This window comes from Sorex fumeus, unplaced genomic scaffold, assembly GCF_029834395.1.
Source record: "Sorex fumeus unplaced genomic scaffold, SorFum_2.1 ptg000063l, whole genome shotgun sequence".
NCBI lineage: Eukaryota > Metazoa > Chordata > Mammalia > Eulipotyphla > Soricidae > Sorex > Sorex fumeus.
In genome coordinates, this window is record NW_026606120.1 from 800723 (window position 1) to 824263 (window position 23541).

Here is a 23541-nt window from a genome sequence, read left to right on the forward strand (position 1 = left end):
GCCAATCCTATTCAGGATGACTCGAGTGAACAGCTTGTAGACGACAGAAAACAAGCAGATCAGGAAATAGTTGCCTATGTCGTGGATGTCTTTCTTCTTGTACAGTAGTACACTCCTGCTGGTTTTCCACTGGGACGGAAACTTGCAATCAAACAGAGTATAAAGAGCTGAGCCAGTGTGTTGATGAGTACTGACAGCAGGTTCTTCAGGTGTTCGGGTTTGACCTTGTCTGGGCCAGGTGGTGTTCTTTTCTTTACAGATGAAATGACTTGTTGGATTTCAGAAGGGAGAATGTTGGGAACGACATATCCATCCTGTGGAATTTGGTATATGGGCAGGTCGACATGGACGCATCTGATGCTAGCGTACGTTCATTGAAAGCACAGACAATCATTTTTGTCTTTCTTCGTTTTGGCAGCATAGTTCGGCCTTGAGATTTTATCAGCCTCTCCTTCCACATCCTTCTCAACGCTGCTGTATTGGTAGCTCCTTCAGGGTCAGGGGAATGGGACCCATTGTATTTATTGGTTTTGGCATACCAAATTTGCCACGGATAGCTTGCCAGGCTCTGCCGTGCGGGCAAGATACTCTCGGTAGCTTGCCAGGCTCTCTGAGAGGGATAGAGACTTTTGGGGCGGCCTCTAATCTCCCTTGAAGATGTTCCCATGATTCAAACCATATTTGAAGCCTATCAAATATGGTGCAGCAATCCTGGAAGATGGGTATTAAGTGTCTTATGACCTCCACTACCTCCACAAAATGCTACTTCAGGAAATAAAAGAGGACACGAGGAAATGGAAACATATCCCCTATTCATGGATTGGGAGAATTACATTGTCAAAACTGCAATACTCCCCAAAGCCTTGTACAAATTCAATGTGACCTTTATAACGATGCCCATGACTTTCTTCAAAGAAATGGAGCACACACTCCTGAAATTCATATGAACAATAAGCACCTACAAATAGTTAAAGCAATTCTTGGAAAAAAGAAAATGGGAGGAATCAATCTCCCCAACCTCAAACTCTACTAAAAAGCAGTAATAATGAAAACAGCATGGTACTGGAACAAAGGCACAGCTGCAGACCAATGGAACAGAGTTGAATATAATCTCATCTCCCCCCAAATATATGATCATCTAATCTTTGATAAGGTGGAAGAAATGTTAAGTGCAGCAAAGGAAAGACTCTTTAACAAATTGTGCTGGCAAAACTGGACAGCTACATGCAAAAGAATGGGTTCAGATCTCTACCTAACACCATGTACAAAAGTAAGATCAAAATGAATAAAATACCTCAAAATCAGACCGGAATCCATAAGGTACATTGAAGACAAGGTTGGCAAAACCCTCCATGACATTGAAACTAACAGTATCTTCAAGATGACATGCCTCTGGCCAAGCAAGTGGAAACAGATAGACAAATGGTACTATCTTATACTAAGAAGCTTCTGCACCTTAAAAAGAAACAGTAATAAAAATACAAAGATAGTCTACAGAATGGGAAAGGATATTTGCCCAATATCCATCCTACAATGGGTTGATATCAAGGATATACAAATTACTGGTTGAACTCCACAAGAAGTAAACATCCAACCCCATCAAAAAATGGGGCAACGAAATGAACAGAAACTTTCTCAAAGAAGAAATCCGAATGGCAAAAACACACATGAGAAAATGCTCTACATCACTAATCATCAGTTAGATGCAGATCAAAACAAAAATGAGATATACATCCAAAAGAACAAAAGCAACCGATGTTGGTGCAATTGTGGCGAGATAGGGACCCTCCTTCACTGTTGGTGGGAATGCCGACTGGTTCAGCCCTTTTGGAAAACAGTATGGACGATTCTCAAAAAATTAGAAATTGAGCTCCCATTTGACCCAGCAATATCACTCCTGGGAATATACCCCGGAGAGGAAATAATATAGTCGAAATGATATCTGCACCTCTATGTTCATTGCTGCACTGTTCTCAACAACCAAAATTTGGAAAAAAACCTGAGTGCCCGAGAACAGATGACTGGTTAAAGAAACTTTGGTACATCTACACAATGGAGTACTATGCAGCTGTTAGAAAAGATGAAGTCATGAAATTTACATACAAGTGGTACTACGTGGAAAGTATCATTCTAAGTGAAATGAGTCAGAAAGAGAGGAACAGACTTAGAAAAACTGCAATCATCAATATAAAGTAACAAAATGGGAGTCGAACACCCCAAAAATAGTTGAGATAAGTACCAGAAGATCTGCTCCACGGCTTGGAAGTGGGCAGCACATTCTGTGGGAAAAGGCATCTCAGATAGAGAAGGAAACATCAAGTAAAGAATGTTTGGAGGACTCGCTTGGTATGTGAGATGTGTGCTGAAAGTAGATTATAGACCAAACACGATGGCCACTAAAAACCTCTGTTGCAAACTACAACAACCTAAAGGAATGAGTGAGCAAAAGGGAATGCCCTGCCACAGAGGCGGGGTGAGGTGGGGGGTAACAGGGCTACTGGGATCACTGGTGGTGGAGAATGGGCACTGGTGGAGGGATGGGTACTCGATCATTGTATAACTGAAACCCAAGCACGAAAGTTTGTAAGTCTACAACTGTACTTCATGGTGTTTCACTAATAAAAAGATAAATAGAAGATTCCCTTAAAAAATAAATAAAAATTTATGCCGCCAATGACAGTATGATAAACTATGAGTCAAGAGGGTCATTTTTTTTGTCTTTACTCAAACTAAACGAATTAAAGGTGAGCCACTCTATTTGTTTTGTGATCCTTAGGATTTATAATTCCATGTGTTTCACAACACATGAACAGTGAATGGTTTCTGCATTTACCCACAACAATCATTGGAAATTCTAACAATTCTCTAGTATGAAAGACTTCTAAACTTAAGTATATCCTTAAAACTCACTTAAGATATTTATATACACCCATAGGAGCTTTTTGAATTACACACTATAAATATTTATAAGTGCTAGCAGAAAATTAAAATTGACCTAATTTTAACACAATTGGTAGATTTTTTATGATCTATAGGTTTAATAAACTTAGTAGCAAAAACTGTAGAGGTAGCATATATAAATAATTATTGCTATGAATAAGATAAATACATAACTTTTGGAAGTTGGTATAAGAATGTTTAACTTAAAATTTTATTATTGTCTATTATATTTATTTATTTTATTTTTGTCTATTATCTTTAAAATAGTAACTAAAATCAATAACGTGCCATTATCCAAAGAGTTTTTATGTGCACCTGTCTCTATATGTGTAAATCTGTATGTCCAAATATATAAATATCTGGATAACTATTTTATATTATGTCTATCTGAGGTTTTTACTGCTACCATATAATAAGAAAAGAGCAAAGTTCCCTCCGTGTGGATCCCATATTCTTATTTTCCTGTTTTTTTTTTCATAAGAATAATAAATGAGTTTAATAAAATTTCAGGAAACAAAAGTCAGCGTAGATAAACCACTGAATTTATATAGGGGAACAAAGAGTAAAAGGAAATAAAAATCAACAAAATTCCATTCACACATGTAAAAGGCCCTCCCGTTGATCGTCGATTTGCTCGAGCGGGCCCAGTAACGTCTCCATTGGAGACTTTGTTGTTACTGTGTCTGGCATATCGAATACTCTCGGTAGCTTGCCGGGCTCTCCGAATTCACACATGTATCATAAAATATATAATAAAAGGAGGAAGCAAAAGACTTTAAATGGTTGCATGACATGTGTGTATACACACAAAATAATATAAAAAAGAGACATATATGTACATATTTTTAAGTGACGCTATATTTCTAATTATAGAAAAAAACCTATTTTTCTATACCCATCTACATTCACACCTATCAGGATTTGACTGTTATTATCATCAACAAAGTATGAACAGAGGCAACTGTACATACAGTTAAGTATAAAAATCCACGTTTTTTGTTTATTATTATTTTTTTAATTTTTATTAGTGAAACACTATGAGGTACAGTTGTAGACTTACAAATTTTTGTGCTTGGGTCTCAGTTATACCATGACCGAGTACTCATCCGTCCACCAGTGCCCATTCTCCACCACCAATGATCCAAGTAGCCCTCCAACACTCCATTCCTACCCATCCCACCCCGCCTGTGTGGCACGGCATTCCCTTCTGTTCTCTCTCGCCTTTTGGGTGCTGTGGTTTGCAAAAGAGGCATTGAGTGGCAATCATGTTTGGTCTATAGTCTACTCTCAGCATGCATCTCCCATCCTGGGAGGATCCTCCCAACACCCTTAATTTGGTGCTTCCTTCTCTGTCTGAGCTGCCTTTTCCCCTAGCATGTGTGGCTGGCCTCCAAGCCATGAATTAAACCTTCTGATACTTCTCTTGGCTATTCTTGGGTGTCAGTCTCCTATTTTGTTACTTTATAATCCCCAGATGAATGAAATTTTCTATGTCTGTTCCTCTCTTTCTGACTCATTTCCCTTAGCATGATATTTTCCATGTAATACCACTTGTATGTAAATTTCATGACTTCATCTTTTCTAACAGCTGGATAGTACTCCATCGTTTTTGGGTTTCCATCTCGTTAGTCTCTGCTCTTAGTTTTATTATTTCCTTCCTCCTGTTCAGATTGGGCTCCTTTTGTTGGTCATTCTCCAAGCTCTTAAGCTGTGAGGTTAGGTTACTTAGGTGGGCTTGCTCCTCCTTCCTGAGCAATGCTTGTAGAGCTATAAACTTTCCTCTTAACACAGCTTTTGCTGTTCCAGAAGTTTTGGTAACTTCTGTCTCTATTTTAGTTCATTTTCAGCAATCTTTGATTTCCTCTTTGATTTCTTTTCTAAGCCCCTGATTGTGCAATAGTGAACTGTTTAATTTCCAGGTGTTTGATTTAGTTTTCTTTTTGTGTGTGTAACTTCTAATTTCAGCACATTGTGGTCTGAGAAGATTGTTGATACAATCTCTATCTTCTTGATTCTATGGAGGTATGTTTTGTGGCTCAGCATGTGGTCTATCTTGGAGAACGTTCTATGCACACTTGAGAAGAATGTGTATTCAGCTTTTTGAGGATGACGTGTCCTGTGTATATCTACTAAGTTCCTTTCTTCCATATTTTCTCTCAGATTAAGTATGTTCTTGCTAAGCTTGAGTCTTGTTGATCTATCAAGAGGTGATAACGCGGTGTTGAAGTCTCCCACTAGTATTGTTTTGCTATCAATATTTTTCTCCAAGTCTATGAGTAGTTGTTTTAAGTACTTTGCTGGTCCCTCATTAGCTGCATATACATTTAGTATTGTAAGTTCTTCCTGTTGTACAGATCCCTTGATCAATAAGAAATGGACTTCACTGTCTCTTTTGACCTTCTTTAGTCTGAAATCAATGTGGTCTGATAGTAGGACGGCTACCCCAGCTTTTTTATGGGAGTTGTTTGCCTGTAGGATTGTGTTCCAGCCTTTGATTCTGAGCCTGTTTTTGCTTTGACTATCGAGATGTGTTTCTTGCAGGTAGCAGAAAGTTGGGTTCAATTTTCTAATCCATCATGCCACTCTGTGTCTTTTAATTGGTGCATTGAGCCCATTGATGTTGAGAGAGATTATTGTTATGGGGTTTCGTCCCATTTTTCTGTTGAAATTTGGTGCATTTGAGGGGCCTGTCTTGTCTTAAAGTAGCCCATTTAGTTGCTCTTGTAACCGTGGTTTTGAGTCTATGAATTTCCTAAGCTGTTGTTTGTCTGTGAAACTATGTTGTTCTTTCTGTTATGAATGAGAGTCTCACTGGGTAAAGTATTTTTGGTGAGGCATTTATTTCATTCAGTTTTTCACTATATGCCACCACTGTTTTTGGGCCATGAAGGTTTCATCAGACAAATCGGCTGTGAATCTTAAGGATGCTCCTTTATAGGCAATTTCTTTCTTTGATCTTGCTGCTTTCAGAATTTTGTCTCTATCTAAGGTTTTGGCCATTTTGATCAGGATGTGTCTTGGGGTATTTTTATTTGGATTTCTTCTAGCTGGTAACCTTCTGGCCTTCCTAATGTGGTCGCATGTTTTCCTCAGCTCTGGGAACGTCATAGCAATGATGTCTTTGACAGTTTTTTCTTCATCAGAATTTTCTTCCTGTTCCTCTGGGACTCCAATAATTCTTATGTTACTCCTCTTGGCTTCATCACGATCTTCTCTTGCCATCTGTTCCTGAATTGTGAGTCTCTTTTCCATTTTCTGCTCTTCTCTGGAGAGTGTCTGGACTTCATCTTCGAGCTCACTGATTCTGTCCTCAGCAGCTATTACTCTGCTTCTGAGGCCTTCCACTGAGTTTTTCAATTCACCTAGCAGGTTTTTGAGGTCTGACATTTCTGTTTGTAATTTTATTATCATTTTCCTCATTTCTACCTTCAAATCCTCTTGTCTTTTATTGGCATTGCTTTCCATTGTTTCTTTTAGCTCCCTAAGCATCCTCAGTAGCTCCCTTCTAAATTTTTTTGTCAGAGAGGTTGTCTAACACTTCATTACTGTTGGTGTCTTCTGGGCTAGCCTCTTCAATAAGTAAGTTTCATGGGCTTCTATGTTGCTTTACCATTGTGACCTGTGTGGTTTAGACCTTCACTCTCACTGTTACTCTTCTGCTTAAGATGCAGAATAAATTGAGATGGGCTTAATGAATTATTGGCTAAAGTGTTTCTGGTGGTTAAGCTAACCTAGTGAAAGTTCCATCTAAGAGGGTAATTTATGATTCCTATGGAATATGTAGGGGGTCGCAGCGACGGCTCCGGGAATGGGCACTGATACTGGGTGGCTACGTAGATGAGTGAGCAGAGGGTGGCGGAATGGCTCAGCTTTGGGCTCACATGGTGTGCCTCAATTCCCGATCCCCACAGACCAAGGATCAATCCCATAAATCTTAACTCGACCACTAGGGAGCAATGGAGAACAGCTTTATAGGGTAAAACTGATTTCAGCCTTGTTTCTCTTATTCACTTACAGAAAGTAAAGAAGCACACTTATTTTGTACATCACGGTCCTCCTGTCGTTCATCGATTTGCTCGAGCAGGCCCAGTAACATCTCCATCGTGAGACTTGTTGTTACTGTGTTTGGCATATTGAATACGTCACGGGTAGCTGGAGCAATAGCACAGCGGTAGGGCATTTGCCTTGCACGCAGCCAATATGGCTGACCTGAGTTCGATTCCTCTGCCCCTATCAGAGAGCCCGACAAGCTACCGAGAGTATCTAGCCTGCACGGCAGGGCCTGGCAAGCATTTTGCACATATTGGACTCAAAAGCAATGAAGATGGGCTCTTGGAATCCATTGTTCTCTGCTTACATTGTTGTAACTAATTTACACTATATCATTTTCACGATATTATCCCCTTGTTATGAAGCCAACTCTGAAATACCCTGAGAAGTTAAGTTTAAAAATGATATGTTGTGAGTTTTGTTGACATCTTTATTGAAGCATGAAGTTATACTCCTTTAATACATATAGTATTGACAATCAATAATATATAATGTATTAATGAGGAAATTACTATATATATATAAATATTTAGGGTGAATGTGAGTATTTTCAAGAAATATATGCAATTGTTACTAAGAAGTGGGATTACTGGGGCTTATTCTTAATTTTTGACAACTCTCCAAACTATTTTCCACAGAAGTTGAACCAGCCACTCACAGTGAAAGAGTTCCTTTTTTCCACTACATGCATACCCAACACTAGTTATTTCTAGCTTTTTTGATACACGTAATTCTTATGGTGTGAAGCAGTTTCTCATTTTTTTTTGTATTTTCCTAATAATAAGTTATAAAAATTTTCATATATCTAGTAATTATCCTTATGTCCTATTTAGGAAAGTGTAAATTCATATCCTTTTTCTATCTTCATGATATTATTATATAGTTTTGTTTTGTTGCTAAGCTTTGTGATGTTTTATATATTTTGAAAATTAGTCCTTTAATGTGTTGTATACAAATATTTTCTCTCAATCAATTTGTATCTTTTAATTTTAATTTAAGCATTTATTTTCATGTAAAAACCTTGTAATTTATGTAATTCCATTTGATTTTTTTGTTTACATTTTCTTTGCCAATGGACTCAAATAATTGAAAACTCTTAGGATGTGCATATGCAGGAGAGTCAGATATTTTTCTCTATTTATAGATTACAGTCCAATCTCTAGGAATTTAGTATACACTTTAATTAACTTTTGGTTATGTGTGAGACCTGCAAACAATTCCATTTTATTTTCCTGTGTCTATCCAGTATTCCTAACACCATCTGGTGAACAGGATTTCCATGTTCCACCTAGTGTTTTGAGGTCCTTTTTCATAAAGAAGTTGTTCATAAATCTGAACTTTATCTCTGTGCTCTCTTCCATTGCTTTGACAATCTATGTTTATTCCATTAAAACAAAATTTGGGTGGGAGGTTTGGTTTTGGTTTTTGGCTTTTGGGCCATGGCCTGTGGTACTCAAGACTTATTCCTGGCAAGTTCATTGAACCATATGGAGTTCCAGAAACTAAACCTGAGTGCATGCAAGGTAAGCACATATCTGTTGTACTACCTCTCCAGCCCTTTGATACCACAAAGTTTTGATTGCTATAACTTTTTGCTATACTTTAAAATTAGGAAATATGATATGACCGAACTGCCTTTGGCAATCCAGAAAGCCTTATCATACCAAACAAGCTTTAGTAGAGCTTGTTTCAAGTTTGAAAAACATCATCAGGGTTTAATGGGAATTACAGTGACATGTATATCATTTTATGTAGGATGATAATTGTGATAATGTTAATTCTTCCAATTCATGAACATGAATTATGTTTCTATTTCCTGGTTTCCTTTTCTAATTCTGGTTATATGGACATGGAATTTTAAAGTATAAATAATTCTTTTACATTTTAAAAGTTGATTACTAGACATTTGATGTTTTTGGACACTATTTTAAGTCATTTTTTATTTCATTTTATTCTCTTTAACTATTTTCACATAGAAATGCAACTTATTTTGAACCCTGTTAATGTTGCTGTACTATTGAATTGTTACTATAATTTCTTAGTGGTATTTTAAGGATCTTCTATGTATAATGTCTTGTTATCTGAAAATAGTGTTATGTCTTTTCCAGTTTGGAGTCCATTGATTTCCTTTCTTTTCCTATTGTTAAGGAAAGAACTTCAATTGGTATGTTGAGTAACAAGAGTGGGCATCCTTTAATAATGCTTGATAACAGAAAGAGTTTCTTTCTTTCTTTCTTTCTTTCTTTCTTTCTTTCTTTCTTTCTTTCTTTCTTTCCTTCACTTTAAGAATTCATGCTTTTATTCCAATCCCCAGATTCATAGAATATTCTTATGAATAGCAACCTCTTACAATATTTCATATTTCTGAGTGTCTTTCATTATTTCTCCCAATTTTTTCTAACTTGTTTCTTTGTGTGTGTGTGTGTGTGTGTGTGTGTGTGTGTGTGTGTGTGTGTATTTGTACTCTAGCTAAAGTTTTGTCAATCTGGTTTATTCTTTTAAACACTGAGGTTTGGTTTTCAATGAAACTTTGTACTGTTTGCTTGATTTCTATATCATATATTCTTATTTTCTTCTTATATTCACTTTCAGATTTATTTTTTTATTTTCTATTCTTCTGAATTTTGGATTAGGTCCTTAATTAAAGTTTTAGCTTTTTATTCTATTCTCATGTAGCCTGTATGGCTATAAATGTCTCCCTTAGAACTACTTTTTTGGAATACTATTGGTTCTGAGTTTGCATCTTTATTCTTATTGTTCTTAAGGATTATTTTAAAAATTTATTCTTTGGTTTCCGACTTACTACTTAATAGTATATTGTTCAGTTTTCAGCTGTTGGAGACTCCCCACACTTTATTTTCTGTTAAATATTTTCCTTTTTATTATTGTATTCCATAAAATACTAAATATAATTTGTATTTTGTAACTTTATGTATGCTCAAATTATATCTCAGAATGTGGTCTATTTCAGAAAAGTTTCTTTTATACCGGGAACCTATATGTACTTTTCATTTACACTGGAAACTTAGAAGTGTTCCCTTTATATAGGAAAAATTTGCATTTGGCCGTTTTTGGTCCTATGCACACCTATTAACCATAGATTTTCCAGTTCCTCAACTAGAAGTCATGTTTGCTTATTGGTATTATATCTTGATGATTTGTCAAATGAAAGAAATAGAGTACTAAAACATCCCACTAATATCATTTTTATATATCTCTTCATGTCTATTGCTAGTTTCTTTATACATTTTCTTCCCGTTTATTTAATGCATAGTTAAGCAGTAAGTCCTCTTGATCAACTTAAAAAGTGTGAAGTATTTATCTCTATTACTTATTACTTTAAATTTTACTGTTTTGTTTCTGATTTTGGTTTTTGGTGTTAAATCTTCTTACTTCTGACTCTGTAGTGAATGGGACTAAACCAGGGTCTACCGTATGAAAGGAACAACTGTACCCTTTGATTATCTTTCTAGTTCTTCTTACTACATTCTTTAGGTTGAACACTATTCAGCCTGATACAGTGTGGCCGTGCCTGCTTTTTAAAATATACCATTAGTTTGTAGGAAAGTTTTTCATCCTTTTAACTCTGAATCAATTTTAAGATTTAAATTCTGATGTGTTTTCTGTTAACAGCAAAAATTTGCACTTTGCTTCCTCCCATATATCCAGTCATTGTACCTGTTTATAGAACAGTTCAGTTCACTGAAATTTATGGAAATTATTGGTATGAGAAAGCTTTTAGCCATTTTTTTCTTTTAGAATTTAGATTGCTCTTGTGAATTGACGTTTGTGTTTTATCAGAGGCCACACAGCATTAGTTGTAGGACTTAGTTGAAATGCCTTCAGCTGTTGTTTGAGATTTTTTTTATCTCACCCATAAGTATAAGTGAGAGAGCCTTGCAGGGTACAAATCTTTTGTTTTAATTTTTGTTTTCACCAATACTTTGCAAAAATCATTCCATTCTATTCTTGTTTATAGACTTTCATTTGAGAAATCTGATGTGAATTTTATTTTATTTCACATGTATGTGAAACTTGCTCTCTTTCTCTCTTGCTGTTTTACATATTGTCTTTATTGGTATCATGTCAGTTTGATTACAATTTTTAGTGTTCTATTTGAGAATATTTTGCTTGACTTTATTTGCATCTCCTGTGTCAGTGCACAAATCTCCATTGGGAAATTCTCAGATATCATCTCTTCCACTAATCATTTTACCTTTACCTTCTTTCTTCTCTTATTAGAATTCATATAAATTGACGACTGTTCTTCCTGACACTCACTGTAAAATTCCTTATTCTTTATATTTTTTAAAGTTACCTTTTCAATTAGTTCTTCTTTAATGATTAATTTATAAATTAATTAATATATGTTTTTACTTCGAGGTCGCTAATTCCACCTGAGGCTTAATCACTTTCATTACTGGTACTGTGCTGTTTGGCTTCTTCGAATTAATTTGAATGAATTGTTTTAGTTTTTCAGTAAACATTTTCAAAAGTTTAATTCTCTTCTCAATGACATTCTCAGTTCAGTGAACATTCAGAGGGTTTTTGCTTCTAAGTAGTCCTTTGATACTGAAATTTCTGGTGTTGTTGAAGACTTACCTGGACGTCTGTTTCCATCAGTTCAAATAACTGACTTTATTCATTATTTTCATTACTCCTGTTTTTGTGTGGTTGCTAAGAGTGGAACTCTGAGTTCCAGGTTGTCTAATTAGTGATCTTGTGCTCCTGTTCACAGGATAGTGCTTATGATACTACATATTTCTGGCAGCCACTCTTGCCTTGTATGGATTCCTTATCAAAACTGAAAGAGGTAGAACTAGGTACTGAGTTCTGAATAGGTGTAGGTTAAGGTCCAGCCAGAGTCATACCTAGACCCATCTCAGTTGGGGGAAAGGGAGCATGGAAGGTGGGAAGGATGCAGTTATCACTCAGAAGTGAAAAGTGATTGTTAAGTGGGGTCCAGGTTGCAGATAGTGGGCAAGGTATACAGATGATTGAAGCAATTTATCAAAGTGGGTCAAAGTGGAGACTTGAAGGCTTGAAGAGCAGAAGTAGAGGAAGGACAGGTGGACCTGTAGGAGGATAGGTGGGGCTTGAAAGACTTTTGGTGGATCAGAGTAGAGCAGAAAGGAACTATAGGGAAAATAGTAGGGCCTTGAGTGACTTTTGAGTGACTCACCTCCGCTTTGCTGATGACATCGTTCTAATAACACCAAACATCAGCCAAGCAGCACTAATGCTAACCAACTTCAACCGTGAGTGTGGAAAGGTCGTATTACAACTGAATCTCACAAAGACAATGTTCATGAGAAACAGTGTTGCTCCTGATGTTCCATTCACTCTCAACAGAACAACCATGTCCGAATGCAACAGTTATATATACCTAAGTCGAGAAGTCAACATGACGAATGACCTGGCACCTGAGTTATGCAGGAGGAAGAGAGCAGCTTGGAATGCCTTCAAGAGTGTTGAAGAAATAACTAAGAGGAAAAAGAACCTCCAGCTCTGAGCACATCTCTTCGATTCCACTGCTCTTCCTGCATTAACATATGCCTCAGAGACCTGAGCCCTACCAAAATAGGATGAGAACACTATTCGGGTCTCTCAAAGAGGAATCGAAAGAGCTATGCTTGGAGTATCATGCTTCATTCAAATGAGAGATAGAATCTGGAGCTCCGATCTCCGTCAACACTCAAGAATAAGGGATGCTGTATCATTTGCCAAGACATCAAAAATCACATGGGCTGGACATGTAATGAGGTTTAGAGGCGACCGTTGGACTAGAGCCATTACTGACTGAATTTCACGGGCCATCAAAAGATCGCATGGACGCTCACCTACGAGATGGTCAGACTTCTTTGTCAAGACCCTGAATGATCAGTTTGGGGCTTTTCATATTCCTAGAACGAGCAGATGCCATTGGGCTATGCTAGCACGCAACAGGGATGAATGGAGATGTTACTTGCTCCCGCTCAAGCAAATCGATGCGTAACGGGGTATCAAGTGATTAAGTGGTCAAGTGAACCTTTTTTCGTTAACGCTAACTGCAGATTGACTGATTGAGTTTTCACCCCCATCAGAAAATAGCAGTCATGGAGCTGTTGAAAATTTTTAGAGACTTTAAGACATATTTTAAAAGGTATGGAATAAAGGAGACCACAGAGGTTGAGGGAAAGCATAATCATTTCATTTTTCTGTTTTCCTCATCTCCACTCACAAAACCATAATCAATGTATTGAGATTTTCAATTTCTCATTGCCATTACCATCACCCTATCTATTACTGCATAAAAAAAAAGGTAAATTTGGAACCAAAAGCAATAGTGCTATATGCATAAAAAAAAAGCTTACTCCTTTGTGTATGCATAAAGATTCTGTAGGGAACCCTTGTAAAAATAAGAAAATAAAATAAAAATCATTATTTATGCTCAGGGCTTTCCTTCTATGTGACTAACTCAAGTTCAATTTCCAGCACTTCTAATGGCCCCCAAGAATTACCTGAAGTTATCCCTGGGCACAGATTGAAGATTAAGCAATGAGCACAGATGGATGTGGCTTAACCCCCTCGCCAAATCATTATTTTTACCAACACATTTATAGAGAACAAATTTAACACAGAACTGGAGAATGTAACTAAATATGGAGAATAATCATGTTAAACTTAACACAAATAATCTCAACTTTAGAAGAAGAAAATCTAAGATACCAAGGAAGAACAGCATGAGTTCAAGAAGTTCTCCACCAAAGAGAATGAATATAATTTAAAAAATAAACAGAGATGCTAGATATAAAAAGCACACTGAGTAGAACAAAATTTATTCTGAGAAGAAAAATAGAATAAGCATACAAAATATCAGAGAAAAATGAAAATAGCAGAAATTAAGGATAAAATCACAACAATGATTCAAATGGAGAGAAACAAGGTTTAGGAAGACTAAAACTTCAAGAAATAGCTATGAGGACAGAGAGCTAGAATAACAGATAGGACCCTTGCCTTGCAAGCGGTCAACCTCCTTTCTATTTTATCTATCTTATCTATCTATCCCGTATGGTCCCCCAAGCACCACCAGGAGTAATTCCTGAGTGCAGAGCCAGAAGTATCCTCTAAGCATTACTGGGTGTGGGCCCCTCCCTGAAATAAAAAGAAAAATCATTTTTATTTTAAAAGAATGGTATGCGTGCTGAAAGTATGCTATGGACCAAACGTGATGGTAACTTACTACCTGTATTGCTAACCATAACACCCAAAGGGGAGAGAGAGAGTAAAAGGAAATGTGCTTACCACAGAGGCAGATGGGGGCAATGTCGTGGGTGTGGTGGGAGGGATACTGGGAATATTGGTGGTGGAGAATGGGCATTGGTGGAGGGATGGGTACTCGATCATTGTATGATTGAAATGTAATCATGAAAGTTTGTAAGTCTGTAACTGTACCTCATGGTGATTCATTAAAAACTTTTTAAAAGAATGGTAATGAGAGTTCTAGATAATGAACAATGCATTTGATGGAAGCAGATACCTTGGTTCAAAAGTAGTAGCTAATAATTTTTTCAAAATAATGAAATAACTAACAAGATATATACAGGAAATTAAAAATATACACAGGTATTTTAATCTGAAGACACCACACAAGACCTACTATTACTAAATTATTTTAAAATGGGTTTTTTCAAAAAAGGATCTCTCCTTCAAGTGTGCTGGGGATGTTTACTTGTTCAAACTTTATGAAAACAGTATGGAGATATATCAGTAAACTAAAAATTGAGCATCTATAAGACCCTGCAGTTCCACTTATTGGTATCCACTTCCAGAACACAGAAACATTCATTCAAAGGGATGTATGCACTTCATTATTAATTGAAACATTTAGTACAATAGTTAAAATATGAAATCAAGCTAGATGTCAATTATGAATAAGAGGACTATGAATATTGTTTTATATACACAATGGAATGTTACATATGTGTAAAGAATGATGAAATCATGCAATTTGTTATGACATTGGTAGGGCTGGAAGATATGGTAAATGAAGTAAGCCAGAAAGTTAACCACAGGATAATCTAATTTACATGTTGAATATAAAATAAGTAAGTGAGGGAATGCAGTGTTTTAAAGTGGGGATGCCTAGGTATTCTTGGCCCCCCAATAATGGAAGAGAAGCAAATAAATTGAGATAGGAGTAAGAGATAGACACACAAAAAAATAAGAAGCAGGGGTCTAGGGAATCTGAATATATCACTGGTGTAAAGAAGTGTATAAAATATCCAAACCACAGAGTCAACAACAAAAGTTAGAGATCCAAACTTCAACCACCAATTTAATGGTATTAGCATTAAATACTGTAGATATAAAAGTATGATATAATCTTCATTTAAACTACAAGATAATATTTGGACCAGAGAAATCTAGACATAATATAGAAATGGAGTAAATAATTATGTTAAACCATTCACATTAAAAATAATAGAACAGAAAAATACCAGAAATATAAATAAAACAGAAAAGAATTTTTTGTTTAGTGACTTTTGTTTTTGATGTCAGATTTCAGTGGTATCACAGTTTACTATGTTGCTGTTAGTGTTCCTATACCATCTCCACCACCAGAGTTTCAATATCCTTATGCCTTTATCTGACATCATATCCCCTCCTCCACAATGTAGATCAATTGACAATATATTAGTATCTGTTTCCATCATGGATTTTCTAATCTCTTTTTTATTTTACTATATTCCACATATGAACAAAATCATGTAGTATTTACTCAGTTCTGACTCAGTTGCTTATGACATACTCCAACTCCAGCTTATTCTCTAACGCAGCAAATTGCAAGACTTCATTTTTCTCATAGCTGAGTAGTATTCCAATATATATGTATGCATTATTTATATGCATATCAAAATTACTTTTACTTAATTTAAAGAACTGTCATTTACAAATTTGATTGATAGCTGAGTTTTAGGTATATATTATTTCAACTCCAATCCCACCACCAGCATCAACTTCCCTCCACCATTGGACCCATAATCCATTTCCATCCTAAACCTCTCCCTATTTCTTTATCCACTCATCTGTTGTTGGGCATTTAGTTTGTTTTCAGATTTTTATCATCAACAGTGCTGAAATGAATATAGATGTGAATATTTCCATATAAATTAAAGTGGTATGTTCATGAGGAGTGGTATCAATGGATTTATATAAAAATTCTATTTTAGTTTTAATCATTTATTTTCTTTATTTTGTGAAACTCCTTGGCACTACTAAGGGGTTTATTCACTATTATGTGTGACAGGATCACTTCTGCTGGGGCTTGAGGTGCCACATGTGTTGTTGGGAATTGAAACTTGGGGCCTATATAAAAAATATTAGAGGAGCATGGTCATGTATTTCAAAGGTAGGCCACATGCTTGAAGGCTTGATGTTCTAAGTTCAATCACTAAAATCTTCACACTACATTGCCAAGTATAATCCTGGTGGCAATGCCCTTAACTTCTGGGCAATAGAACAAGCTTATTCTCTAATACATCATAATTAAGTGTGTAAGAAACGCAACGAAGTGTGCAACAACAACTGCAGTTTGAAACTGCAAAATGAAATGGGAAAAATAGTATATAGAAGTAATAATTTAAAAAATTGGTTAATTGCAAAATCAATATATGAACATCAGTCACATTTATATATATATAAGTACACAATAAAATATTAAAAATATCCCATCCCAATTTCATATAAAATATATAAGAATGTATTTTACAAAGGAAGTGAAGGCTGCCTAATGATAACTGTAAGATATAATTAAGGACATAGAATAAGCCAATTATAGATATAGAGTCATTCCATATAAAATGAAATTAGAATTAATATAGTTAAAATATAAATTTTGCAAAAAAGTAGTATTTAGAAAATTAGAGATTTTATAGGGAAATTGTTCCCAACAACATGGACATTGAAGATCAGGTAATAATACACAAAAATATTTTTGTATAACAAAATAAAATATAAATTAGAGAGGAGACAGAGTAGGAAAGAAATCAAGAGGGAAGGAAGAAAACAAGAACAAATAGATTAACAGGTATTGGGGCATCAGTTATACCAGTGATACGAGTGAAAGTTATACCTTTACACGAGAAACACAGATTCAAAGAACTGAAAACATGAGATCTAAGCAGCAGTCACTGAAACTTTGCAGTTTGCCTGTCATGTTGACAGGATGGAGTGGGGTGGGGCTGGAATGGGGAGAGAATCTGGGAACATTGGTGGAGGGGTTGGTGTTGGATTATCGTATTGCTCGGATCAGGACTGGACTTCTTCTTATTATCTCGTTCTTACTTTGGAGAACCCTGCAGGCTACCTAAAGTATCCTGCCTGCACAGCAGAGTCTGGCAAACTTCCCGTGTCGTACTCAATATGCCAAATACTAGTAACAGTGATGGGTCTCATTCTCCTAACCCTGAAAAAGCACTGAATATGGCACTTTTTAAAATCTCAGGGCTAGGATGAAGGAGACATTACTAGTGCCTGCTCGAGGCAATCAACGAACCACAGGATGATTGTGATTGTGATCTATATAACTGACTTTACAGAAATGGAAGTAGTTTTGCTAGGAATAAATTTTACATAGAAAATTTAGGAAGTGTTTATCTAAATTAGGACTAGGTTTAGAGTTAATCACTGCACTGCACTGTCCTCCCGTTGTTCATTGATTTTCTCAAGCGAGCACCAGTAACGTCTCCATTATGAGACTTTGTTTTTACTGCTTTTGGCATATCAAATACGTCACGGGTAGCTTGCCAGGCTTTACCGTGCGGGCAGAATACTCTTGGTAGCTTACAGGGCTACCAAGAGGAATAGAACCTAGGTCGGTCGCGTGCAAGGGAAACACCCAATCCTCTATGCTATCGCTCCGGCCCGAGTTATTCACAATGGTTATAAATTGTAGCTTTTTAAAAATTGCTAAGTTAATCATCACTGTGTGATCTTGTCAGAGATTCGCCCCAAATACACATATGGCTGATGTAAATATGTAAAATATGTCTATAAAAACCTGCAATATAGCATAAGATAAACAAAATTTGTATTTCTTTGGAGGGTTTTTTGTTTGTTTGTCTGTTTGTGGAGATACATCTGGCAATGCTCAGAGTTTATTCCTGGCTCAGGACTCAGGAATTACTCCTGGTGGTGCTTGAGGTAACATATGAGATGTTGGGTATCAAACCTGTGTCAACTGCAAGTAAAGCAAATGCCCTACCCTCTGTAGTATCGCTTTGGCCCTGGAGATTATTTGGAATGCCAGGAATCAACCCAGGTTGACCACATGCAAGATAAATGCACTACCCAGTGTACTATAGCTCTGGCCCCTATATTTCTTAATTTAAAATTATTTATTCATTCATGCTTACTGCCAGCTCTATAGTTTCTGTAGTGACGGGTACTTTAGATGCAAATCTTGAATGCGGCTCAAGTGATATTGTCTTCCACCTATATTGCCTGGTTTTAATCTCCGACAAAGCAGTGCTGAACCCTACCACCTCTCACCTTCTTACCGAACATCCATTCTCCTGAGCAACACGTGTGTAGCCATCACAATAATAAGATATTAATATATATATAATTTCTAATTATTTCAATTTTGGGAGAACTATGGATATTTATTGTTCTGTGGTTTTAAAACCTTTAAAAAAGAATATCAATGTTCAGCAGGATGGTTCTTTGTGACTTTTACCTGTATTGAGAACAAAAATCATGAGACCCAAATTCTAACAAGAAAAATTTAAAAGATGCTTGTCAAGATGGCAGACTGGGTGTGAGTGATAGTGCAGAGCACCTGGGAACCTTGATGGAGGGATGTTGAAAGTGGTGCTGGGTATGATGCTGGAACATTTATATCTAAAAATAAGCTTGAATAATTTCATAAATCATGGTGCATTAGTAAAATAGCATTTTAGAAAAATGGCTAGAAAAGAAACTGGAAAAGAAATGATGTTATTCTTAGAACTATTCTCTTTTTTTTTCATTTTTTATAATTTTATTTATTGAATCACCGTGAGAACAGTTACAAAGCTTTCAGGTCTAAGTCTCGGTCATACAATGAAACACCTGTACCTTCACCAGTGCCCATTCTCTAACCCAAAAACCCCAGTATACCCCCATCCCACACCTTCCTCCTACCTGTGGGGCAGATGATTTCCACATTACTCTCTCTCTACTTTGATCACATTCAATATTTTGACACCAGACCCACCATTATTATTTGAGATTTTACCCCAACACTCAGATCTGCTGAAAAGGCAACAGTAGACAATTTGTTTTCTATTGCTGGTTATGAATAACATATGATGTCGCGTGGATGCAGTAGTGGCCACGTGCTTTTGAAATTCCAAAATTTTAACACTTAAATCAGGAGGGATTTCTGCCAAAACCTGCTGGGTTCTGATATTTGCTTCTGAGTTTCTGGGATCATGCCCGTTAAACAGCTGGATCAGGAGCCATAAAGGCCGTTCGTGGGTGATGACTTGGGGTCTCGGGGTGGGGAGACAGGACCGGCTCCACCCCCATCCCGTGAGGCCCAAAATGTCTTGTCACCGTGGGCACAAGCCTGCTGTCCAATAGCCTCTGTAGGAGGGCAGCCACCGAGCCACCAAGGGGGAGCAGGTGGAGGGACAGTACCCTTTTCCCCCTTGGATGGCCCAGAGATAGTGATCTATTGCGGGATCCGGACACATTTCTGCCAAAAGCCACTAGGTTTCGAAATTTGTTTCTGAGTCTCTGGGATCATGGCCGTTAAGCAGCTTGATCAGGAGCCAGAGAGGCCATTCGTGGGCGATGACTTGGGGTCTCATTGGGGGGGGGAGGACAGGACCGGCTCCACCCCCATCCTGTGAGGCCCTGCATATCTTGTCACTGCGGGCCCAAGCCTGACTGTCCAGTGGCCTCTGGAGGATGGTGGCCACTGGGCTGCCAGGGGGAATAGGCCAAGGCACGAAACCTATTCCCACCTGGTTGGCCCAGCACCGGTAATCGACTGTAGGGACCGGATGCATTTCTGCCGAAAGCCGCTGGGTTTTGAGATTTCTTTCTGAGTCTCTGGGATCATGACCATTAAGCAGTTTAATCAGGAACCAAAAAGGCCATGCCTTCATTTATATAGCTGAGCCGGAGGTGGTTTGTGGGTGTGTTTCCCACATACCTAACTTTTCGCCGTTTACTTTCTTGCTAAACTTTGCCCCAAGTTTTTGGGGTCTGGCCAAAGGCACAGTGGCAATTTGGGAATATCTGGAAGTCTGAAGGCGCCATCAGGCTGCTGATGCACTCCCCTCACAGGAACAGATTGACCTGCTGGTAGCACCACACCCCCTTAGAACTATTTTCAACTGAAATATTTGTGTGAGAGTTTATGCCTTGAAACAGACATAATGTAGCTTCAAGAAGTATTCCCAACAGCAAAGGAGATACTTCACATCAGGAGAGAAATAACTGATTATGATACCTCACTAAAAATACTGAGTGCAAGATGATGCCAATTCCCGAGATTGAATAAGCGAGCAAGTATGGACATTTATTCTCAAGAACTGTTACCCTATGCAGTGGAACAAAAATAGCAATTTCTAAATTTTATATTTCTAATATTATCTGATGATAGGAACTCATCAGAAACTTTTCATGCATGTGATAATTCATATTCTTCTAAGTCCCTAGTAAGTGTAAGAATATTTCTCTTTTTTGTGAAAGCAAGCATTTGCGGTATAATTAATATAATCATCATATAATCATCGCACTTGGTTCATTTAGAATGAAAAGATATTAGTCCTAATTTTTCCTTGTAAACAGTTGGCAATCTCATAAAATAACAATAGTTCTTTGATATTTGAAAATAAAATAGCTTCCACGTCTTCTGAAGATGATCTCTAGAGTACATATATTTTATTTATTAAATCTTTCATTATCCATTGGTATATGAAGGGATATCTGTAGACTTGGTTGATTGTGATCAATTAAAAACAAGTACAAGTATGAAAGACGTTCTTTCCTGTTCATGTGTACATTTTAGATGAGCTCATCTGGCAGTTCCAGACCAGGGGAACTAAGTAAGTGTGATTACAGACTTACATACTTTTTTCCATATTTGTATTTTTTTCTGAATGAGATGTGAGGGCTAAATTAGAAAATTCTGCATACAAATTCTGCATAACGTTTTCTTGAATGAATTGCTGTATGAGTTTTGCATGTGCAAATAAGATGAGGGGAAGGTGTGCAGAAAAGAAAAGATTCCGAGTGGATTTTCATATGGCAAAGAAGAAATTTCTATGTTAAATAAGCAGGATGGAAGGAGAAATAAGAGATAAAGGTGTACTATAAAAATTAGTAATGTATTTAAAACACATATAAGTACAAGAAAGAATAAGATGAAAACAGTATTTAAGGTTGCATAGCAATTGAGGTTTCTCTAGAAATACTGTTTTTCAAATTAGGAAAAGAAATAAATTAAAACAAAGGTTTAAAAATTATAATGGTCAGACACCTTGTAGCTACTCCACTCCGGCGGGACGTGGTGCTTGCTTTGAGGCACGCCAGATGGGAATGCTGTCGTAATGGAAGGATATCCCGCCTTGGGTGAGGATTCCCGAAGAATTGAAAGATCTGGAGGAGTTCCAGGCTGAGACGCGGCTGCTGGAAGCCTTATTGGGGCTCCGTGGCCGCCGGATCTCCTGCTTTGAGCAAGTGAGCCAAGTCATGTTGGAGCTGAAGGTTCTAGAATCCTCCGACCTCACCGAGGTCGTGGTTTACGGCTCCTATTTGTACAAACTGCAGACCAGGTGAATGCTGCTATCTCTGGCCGAGCAGCATCGCCAGGGACAGCACAGAGGGATTCTCAGACTGGAGGAAGCCATGCATGCTCTGGGACTAGAGCCTGAGATGAAATGAAGCCAGTTTGCAAGCGGTGGATGGGGAGCAGCATGTGCACAGAGCTGGACAGGGATCTGTCCTGATTTGAACAATGTTGTGGCCTGAACAAAATCACCTGTTTCAGCATCTCTGCCTTTTCCACTTGTAGCTTTTCCCCAAAGGTTACACACATGGTCCTCCTGTTGTTCATCAATTTGCTCGAGCAGGCCCAGTAACGTCTCCATCATGAGACTTGTTGTTACTGTGTTTGGCATATTGAATACCTCACGGGTAGCTTGCCAGGCTCTGCCACGCGGGCGAGATACTCTTAGTAGCTTGCCGGGTTCTCCAAGAGGGGCGGAGGAATTGAACTCGGGTCGGCCATGTTGGCCGCTTGTAAGGCAAACGCCCTACCCCTGTGCTTTCGCTCCAACCCTCCCCAAAGGTTACAAATTAAAAAATAAGTTTAAAAAATTATAATGGTCAATGTTATACTACATTTATAATTTTTTACACATTGCTCTTTCTATATCTCTGTATCGTTCCAATTTTAGTATATGTGCTGCCGAAGCTGGAGCGATAGCACAGCGGGTAGGGCGTTCGCCTTACAAGCGGCCAACATGGCCGACCCGAGTTCGATTCCTCTGCCCCTCTCGGAGAGCCCGGCAAGCTACCGAGAGTATTGGATATGCCAGACACAGTAACAACAAAGTCTCCAATGGAGACGTTACTGGGCCCGCTTGAGCAAATCGACGATCAACGGGAGGGAGGGCTCTTTCTATTGATCTCTACTCTTGTACCATGCACATGCACACACACTCACTCACATAGACACATTCATCCACATAGTAAAACATATTTACATTTACCTGAGTTAATCACTATCATCTGAAATAAAAAATCCTATCTTCTGAGGATACACAATAAATATCTCTCCCTCTCTCCCTCCCTCTCTCTTTCCCTCTCTCTCTGTCTCTTCTCTTTCTCTCCCTCCCCCCCCCTTTTGGTGTGTTTTGGGCCACCTTCTAAGTACTCAGGTTGTTCACCAAGTTACTTAGGTCAAACTGCTTAGTTCTAATCTGCCCATTCATAAAATCAAAAGGGATATGAAAGTAATTCAAGGATATAGGCTATCAAGAAGAAAATGCTAGAATGAACTTTGTTCATTCCAATCATATGATGGTAATAAAGATTTCATTTGACCATTATGACAATTATTACATTTACATGTTTATATAAAGACATGAACTCAAAAACATACAAGAAAACACTCTGAAGAATGACTATCATTCTTTATGTTTTATTGATTTTGTTATTTTAAAGACAATGATAAATAATAGAAACCTAAACTAAATACTCTTAAGTTATTTTTTTCTAGGGTTGGATTCCTAGGTGGGGCTCCCAAGCAGTACTGAGGTGATACAGGGGTCATTCCTCCTAAAAATCTGTCTGAAGGGCAGAATGCCAATGCTAATATCAAGGATTTAGTACTGCTTAGGCCCTCACCAGCACTAAGGGAACTTAGTGTTTCCTGAGCCACTAGGGGACTATGTGGTTCCAGTGATTGAACAGAGCCTCATATGCACCATCCTTTTGAGTTATTCCCCCAGCCTTAAAAATGCAATATTCAATATACATATATACATAGACTATTTGTCATATATATACATT

The 23541-nt window shown here is 37.5% G+C and overlaps 1 pseudogene; it reads left to right on the forward strand.

The window, feature by feature from the left end:
- The first annotated feature begins 16926 nt into the window (after positions 1-16926).
- Positions 16927-21909, forward strand: LOC130035866 (developmental pluripotency-associated 5 protein-like; annotated as a pseudogene).
- Positions 21910-23541: the final 1632 nt, after the last annotated feature.